Source organism: Herpailurus yagouaroundi, unplaced genomic scaffold (genome assembly GCF_014898765.1).
Source record: "Herpailurus yagouaroundi ecotype Mexico unplaced genomic scaffold, PumYag 201, whole genome shotgun sequence".
Lineage (NCBI taxonomy): Eukaryota > Metazoa > Chordata > Mammalia > Carnivora > Felidae > Herpailurus > Herpailurus yagouaroundi.
In genome coordinates, this window is record NW_024412432.1 from 4,421,208 (window position 1) to 4,428,593 (window position 7,386).

A 7,386-nucleotide genomic window follows, 5' to 3' on the forward strand; every position below is an offset into this window, starting at 1 on the left:
AGCTGCTCACAAGGAAACACAATAAAAATGGTTTCATAACACTTGTGATAAGACTGCTGTACAAAGATTGATCACTTGACGTCATTAAATCAAGTGCCCTTTGTGTGGATTTCTGAGGACAAAGAAGTCCAGCAGTATTTTATGTGCAACATGAAATATGAGATAAGAAATTAGCAGAGATAAGATTTCAGTACTTTGGTGTGTTAGCTGGATTCCACTCATCCTCCCTAACTCCTAAACCAAATCCCAAACATTTGTCTCAAGTCTGGAATGGACTTGAAGAAAAGAGGCTTTTTTTTTTTTTAATGAATTTATCTTATGTATACTCCTTCCCTGGGGGGCCCAAGAATGTGGGCGGTATCAAAATGTGAAAGGCGGTGTGGGATCATGGTTAAGGGCATAGTCTTTGTCCACAGAAGGCCTGAATTCAAACCTCAGCTCTGCCACTTACTGAGTTGGGCACCTCGCGTGCCCGTAGTTTCTCTGTACGCTGGGGTCAGCAATGAAAAGCACCTCTCTGGGGACTCTCTGGGATTGAATGGGCCGATATAGGCGAAGCGTTTACAACTGTGCCTGGCACGAAGCCATACACATTTTTGTGCATTAAAAACTGCTCGTGGCTTTGACATGTTGTCCAAAAACTGGGTGTAATGTCCTGTCTTTCTCACTCGCACACATGACCTGACTGCCTCCTGCCTGCCGGGCAATATCCTGGGCATTCAGAATAATAAATAAGTGAGCGGATGAACCTCACCACCTCTGTGCCAAATGGTTCGCCACACATTTCAAAACGTGCGTGCCTTTTAATCGCTATCTCTTTTCACAACTGTTACAATTATCGAATTAGTCGTGACAGAATACGCAAACTGGGATAGGACAGCACAGGATGGGTCCTTGCAGAATGCCACTAGCGTGGAACCCCAGGGCTCGACACCCCATCTCAGCATTTGTGGTGTGACTTATCAATTACTGAGGCTAGATCCCTAACTTGATCCCGTTACCTTATGAGTTTTGGTGAATTACATCAATCCGTGGTCAAATTTAGAGCACCGTGTCTGCAGGTGACTGAACAAATTCACCCTGGCCCACAAGCCCAGGCCAGAGAGAAAGCAAAGCCGACCCAGCGAGAACCAGAAAATGGATGTCACACAAAATACCAAACCATGTGCCCCTCCTGCTCCATCTTTTCCCCCTGGATTTCATGAGTCAAGAGGAGAATTCTTGGGGGACCTGGGTGGCTCAGTCACTTAAGCGTCCGACTTCGGCTCAGGTCATGATCTCTCTGTCCGTGGGTTCGAGCCCCGTGTAGGGCTCTGTGCTGACAGCTCAGAGCCTGGAGCCTGTTTCAGATTCTGTGTCTCCCTCTCTCTCTGACCCTCCCCCGTTCGTGCTCTGTCTCTCTCAGTCTCAAAAATAAACAAACGTTAAAAAAAAAATTTTTTTTTTTTAAAAAGAGAATTCTTCAGTGCATATGGTTTGTGATCTCTAAGGCTTTCGATAAGTAAACAAGGGAAGAGATGACCGTGGAAATGCCCACTGACCACTGGAAACTTACATCATCAGGAGCATTTTTGTGGCTCGATGATTTCCCCAGATCAGTGAGGCCAAACATGTTAGCTTTTGAAGCTGTCTATGGTTTTGATGAGCCTTGGCAACAAGGCAGAGAGCCCCACGCAGTAAGACACTTAAGTGTACCCGAAAGCTCTCGTGGTCATTCTATTCATCCATTACAGCTATTTCTGTGTCCCTGACACTATGCTAAAAGCTGGGATCACACAGATTCAGAGCTAAAAAAAAAACTGGTAAGAACCTCAAAAGTTGATGAACTTTCAGTCAGAAAGGAAAGTTTCTAGGAAAACAAATACACAATGTGGTATTGCTTTTATGTGGAGAACCTTCAGCCTAATACATTATTATGTCAACTGACCACGGTTCAAGGGCTAATTTCTCAGGAGCTGGTGCAAAGCAGAGGCTTGGGAAGCTAGTAATTAGTTAAGTGATCTTGCCCGTCGTTGCTCCTGAAGGAACACCAGTCAAATTTATGCTTGGAAACGTTATTTCAAAATGAAACAGGAAACAGAAAAGAAATGATACTCCAACTGATAAAGAAATAATTCCTACCTGGAAACATTGCCATGGCAATGTACATCTGCCTGTAGTTCTCAAGGCAAAATACAGATTTAAGAAATGTTTCCCACGGGGCGCCTGGGTGGCGCAGTCGGTTAAGCGTCCGACTTCAGCCGGGTCGCGATCTCGCAGTCCGTGAGTTCGAGCCCCGCGTCGGGCTCTGGGCTGACGGCTCGGAGCCTGGAGCCTGTTTCCGATTCTGTGTCTCCCTCTCTCTCTGCCCCTCCCCCGTTCATGCTCTGTCTCTCTCTGTCCCAAAAATAAATAAATGTTGAAAAAAAAAAAAAAAAAAGAAATGTTTCCCAGGGCCCCTGGGTGGCTCAGTCGGCTAAGCATCACTTCATCTCAAGTCGTGATCTCGCAGTTTGTGGGTTCAAGCCCCGCATTGGGCTCTGTGCTGACAGCTCGGAGCCTGAAGCCTGCTTCGGATTCTGTGTCTCCCTCTCTCTCTCTCTGCCCCTCCCCTGCTCACACTCTGTCTCTCTCTCAAAAATAAATAAACATTAAAAAAAAAGAAAAGAGAAGCAATGTTTCCCAGCAGATAGCCCTGCCTTCTGGTCTTTATCTGCTCCCTAGGCGGCTGCCCCCTGTGAATAAATCTCCTCATCTAAAGACACTCTTGTATGCCTCGGGGCCTCAGCATCATATTGTCACAGGACAACTATCAAATCTTTCCAACAGCAGGAATCTATTGACCAATGTTTACATCGTACGTGCGGTAAAGATTCTGCGTGTCTGAATTCAGAAATTACAGCGGAGGGATTCATGCTTGCTACTCAGCTGCTGGCCTAGAGTTTCTCCAATGAGAGAATCCTCTGATTCCCACTTGCTCACTCACCTCCCCCCCAGAAAAGATCAACACATCAGCAACCAAGAAATTAAATAATGGCAGCCGAGTTCTAAAAATTCGTCCAAATGTTAACTATACCGGAATTCTTCTTTTTTTTTTTTTAATTTCATTCAAAATGTAAAAATGAAAACGACAGAAAAATCGTGTTTGTTTCAGGACTTAAACAGTCCAGATCTGATCCCTGAGTTGCCCAAGAAAGATGAAGTTGAGGGGTTTGGGGCACGAGAGGAAAAAGGAGTTCATGATGGTTACGGATGCCGTTCGGGGAGCCAAGCGGGTGGGGGGGGGGTCTCTTTTTCAACACAGGATAATTTCATTTTTACAGTTGCTTTGTGAAAACAACTGGCAATAGATACAATGGGCTAAATCTGTCACTCACAAAGAGAAGTTCTCTGTGGCTTATCTCGTACCCCACCCACCCCTGGCTCACACCCTTCCTAGACCCAACCCGGCATTATCAGCAGCTCTAGGTATTAATCAAGAGCCTACTCTGACCTGCCCAGACTAACAGGCTCCGTGTGACCAAAGTCACAGGAGCAGAAAAGACTCTGTTGCTCCTCAGAATTTTCCACTGATATAACTAAAATAGGGAAGCCCTCAGTCTTGCTTCTCTCCACTCCATCTTAGAGTGCTGACAGGGTGCTTGAACAAAAATCCATTTTCTCTAACTCCTTCCGGAGCAATCTCTGTGACCCTGACGGAAAGGAAGGGGCATTCCCCCGACTGCCCCCAGGGCTTCCCATCCGATGGCTGTTTGTCAATCTCAGTCCGCCTGATAGAACCCGCAGATGGCCTTGGTCACACCCTCTCACCCCAGACTCCAAGGGGGCGTGGAAGGAGGACAGCTGTTGGTTTCCTCTTCCCAGCCCTGCATGTCGGGTGCCCACCTATTTATAGGTGGGTGGTCAATCCCAAAGAAATAACCAGTGGTGTTAGTGGTTTTATTCCTCTTACTCATAAAAGTTGGGAGCAAGTACTTTCAAAGGAACTTAACACTCAGGAAGAAGAGGCACACAGCTGAGAACTGTGCCGAGCCTTAGTCTCGACTTCTGCTCCAAACATGCGTTTTTAGGGAGGTCCGTGGCCACGGGGGCAATGGTGCAGGGTGACCACATGATGGGATGCTTGCCCTAATCCATTCGTTGAACAAACGCTTATTATACATCTGCCATATGACATATCTGCCATCCTGGCTTTTCCAAGGCTCAGCCTTCTCGCCAAGTCACTTGAGAGTCTGATTCCCAAGGAAAAAGCGACAACCCGGACAGGGAGGACACAAAGTTGTGTACTACACAATGGCACCCAACCAAGGAGCTAAGTAGGAACTGAAATGCAGCCCATGATCCTTTTGCCCAAGGGGTGTCCCTTTCCCTGATGCCCGAGAAAAGCACTTTCTAGTCAAACGGGGGCCCTGTGCATGAGATACAACATATAATCAGATGTCAACAGGCTGCCGTACCCTACAACTAGCTCTATCGATGACAGATGACATGAGAATGGATGAGAATGGATGCATTTCTTAATTTGTCATTGCCTCAGTCTCCCCATCTATCAAGTGGGGTCAATAATGCTTCTCCATGTTTTATGCCTTGTTTTAGGAGCAGACTGAGCTCACTAGAAAGGAAGTCCTCAATATAATGTTTATATTAGAACTTTATTTCCTCCCTTTGTCCCAAGACAATGCTGCTTAGTAGCTATGGATCGTCTTCTGACCAGGGAAGAAAATAAACCTATTTTGTAGCCCCTGCCAAGGCAAAGTAATGGAAGCTCTAACTTCACTAGCCAAGCAATGGTCATGAGAAAGACCCAGAGGGGCACCAGTTCCACAACTAAATGCCTATTCGGGGGCCCAACAGAAACTTCAGATCAATTCTTCCTCAAATGTCCTCCCAAGTTTAGATGGAAACAAAGGTCATAAACAAGGCTACTAACCAATTTTTGCAGAGAGGGAGAAGAAAAGACTTTCCACCCTTCCTTGAGGGCAGACTTTGTGCCTTTCTTCGACCGTGAGTTTCAGGGCCAGAATTCAACAGTGATTGCTCAACCAACATTTGTTGGCTTTGTGCAAGTGGTCCAACACTTCCAAGGGTTGATCCTCCCCTTCAGGGGAGAGATGTGGATTCATATTAGGATTAGCAGAGCCTTGAATCCTATGAAATCATCCAATTCAGCTAGACCTGCAGAAGAAGGTCTTCAATTCCCATGTTCAGAAACTTACCGTATCTAGCCTAAATCTGGCACGTTCTTTTTCCAGTGCTAATGGAAACGAAAAACACAGAAGAAGTTGTAATTTAACGATTGGAATATGCTGCTTCTGAGTTACAGGTGGATTTATCTTTCTAGGTTAAAAAAAAAAAAAATCCAAACAAGCTAATGTTAGTGTCAGTGGGTCATTCCATGACATCTTGCTCAAAGCACGATGCTTTTGGTCTGAACTTCTTTTTGTCTGATTCAAGTCTTAGATTGGCCTTGAAAGCCAATAGATGGCTTGCTATTATCTCACTTCAAGAAAAGCTTAAGATTGCAGTGGAGAGAAGGCAAGTGCTGGTCTCCAGCTTGAGGTTCCAATTCCGGGAGACAGAAATTCTTGGTATGAAGTCAAACTGCACTTGTATTCTTTTCTTTTCACTCCCCTCCTGAGAGCTAAGGAAGGGGGCTGCAGAGGGAGCCTCTCACGAACAACACTCAACCAGGCTTTAAACGTGTTTGCTCTGGTTTCAATAGCATCTATTCCTACAGCACACTCTTGAAATAATACTTTGCCACTTAGGGACTTCATCCTTCTCACGAGCGGATGGCTACTTAGGAATGTAACTACCGCCACCTTGTGGAATGGAGACAAACTTACAGTTATCCCCCCCACCCCTTATCCATGGAGGGGGGCGGGGTGGGGGGAATACTTTCCAAGACCCCCAGGAGACGCCTGAAACAGGAAATATTACTGAACCTTATACCCACACTGCTTTTTTTTTCCTATACATACATACTTATGATAAAGTTTAATGTCTAAGTTAGGCACAATAAGAAATTAACAATAACCAATAATAAAATGGAGCAATTATAACAATATTCTGTAATAAAAGTTATGTCAATGTGGTCTCTCTCTCTCTCTCTTCTCTCTCTCTCCCCCCAAGTATCTTACTGTACGCTACTCACCCTTCTTCTTGTGATGACGTGAGATGATGATAAAATGCCTACACAATGGGATGAGGTGAGGTGAATGAGGTAGGCCCTGTGATGCAGCATAAGGCTACTACTGACCTTTAGATTATCCCTGAGGAGGGGGACCATCTGCTTCCGGATCCCCCCTGACCGTGGGTAACTGAAATCGTGGAAGTCGGAACTCAGACAAGGGGTGGACTACCGTACTTGGAAAAACTTAATGGGTTCAATTTTTTTGCCACACTTGAATATTTTTTTCTCAGTTTCGATCGCTTTGTCTTTTCTGGGAAGGAGCCTCTGCTGATCTTGCCACAGGAGCATCCTGTACCTGGTGGGGGAGAAAAAAAAACAACCCTGCTTGCTTCCCGTCCCATTATTCTCAGTCAAATGGAGCTATGACATACAGAGAGTAAAAACTTCCATTCCCTGGAAAGCTTTTAAGCTTCACAGACAGTGCCAGGAATTGAACCATAATCCTAAATAATTATATTTACAAAAAAAGGGCCTGCCCATAATCTCCCCAAAAAATAATATTATTCACATATGTTTTGTATAGAAATCCACATACATTGGCCTAGCCATGTTTGCATTCTGGTCTTAGACTAGAAAATTAGCCTTGACCTAACAGAAGTGTTTAAAATTGACTGCCCTATAATATATCACATCATTTGCTTTCAATGCAAAGCATGGTCTGGTTTATTTTCCACTGCATTTTCCTGTTGCAAAGACACTTCTCTAGCTGTGTATATCTCTGTAGATGGCTCTAAGGGAAGGGGTTAGACGTAAGACTACACCCATGTTTAGATAAACACATCTATCTGTTTTACCTCAGAGTGAACTATCTCATCATGGGAAAGTTGAAGTCTGCTGAATAGACACCAACATTTATAAGGAGTTTGATTATAAGCAATGTCTCTGTTTTAAAAATATATATATGTCACTTTTTCACTTGGAAGAAACTGGTTTTGTGTAATTCCGTTTAGCAGCTACTATTTGCAATACCTGAGTAGATAAATCACAATACTACAGCTTTGACCTGAACCACCAAAATGGTTACTAAACCCTGCAACATGCACATTACATCTGAACAGACAAAATGTAGGAAGCAACCAGAACCATCTTGCAACAAACCTCCTTCTTTCGTGAAACCTACTTTCTTTTACTAGAAGAGATACTCGATTGTAGCCAGTGTTGTGATATTCACAGCACAATTCCCTTTATGTAGTCCAAGAGATTTTGAGTTGGAA

General features: G+C 44.5%; 1 long non-coding RNA gene across 1 annotated transcript in view; it reads right to left on the reverse strand.

Moving 5' to 3' along the window:
- Window positions 1-6,378: 6,378 nt before the first annotated feature.
- Window positions 6,379-7,386, reverse strand: part of LOC121014137 (uncharacterized) — a 21,754-nt gene continuing 20,746 nt past the window's right edge. The window contains exon 2 of the long non-coding RNA XR_005783055.1: window positions 6,379-6,467. This is a non-coding gene — a long non-coding RNA (uncharacterized LOC121014137). The remainder of the gene's footprint in view (window positions 6,468-7,386) is intronic.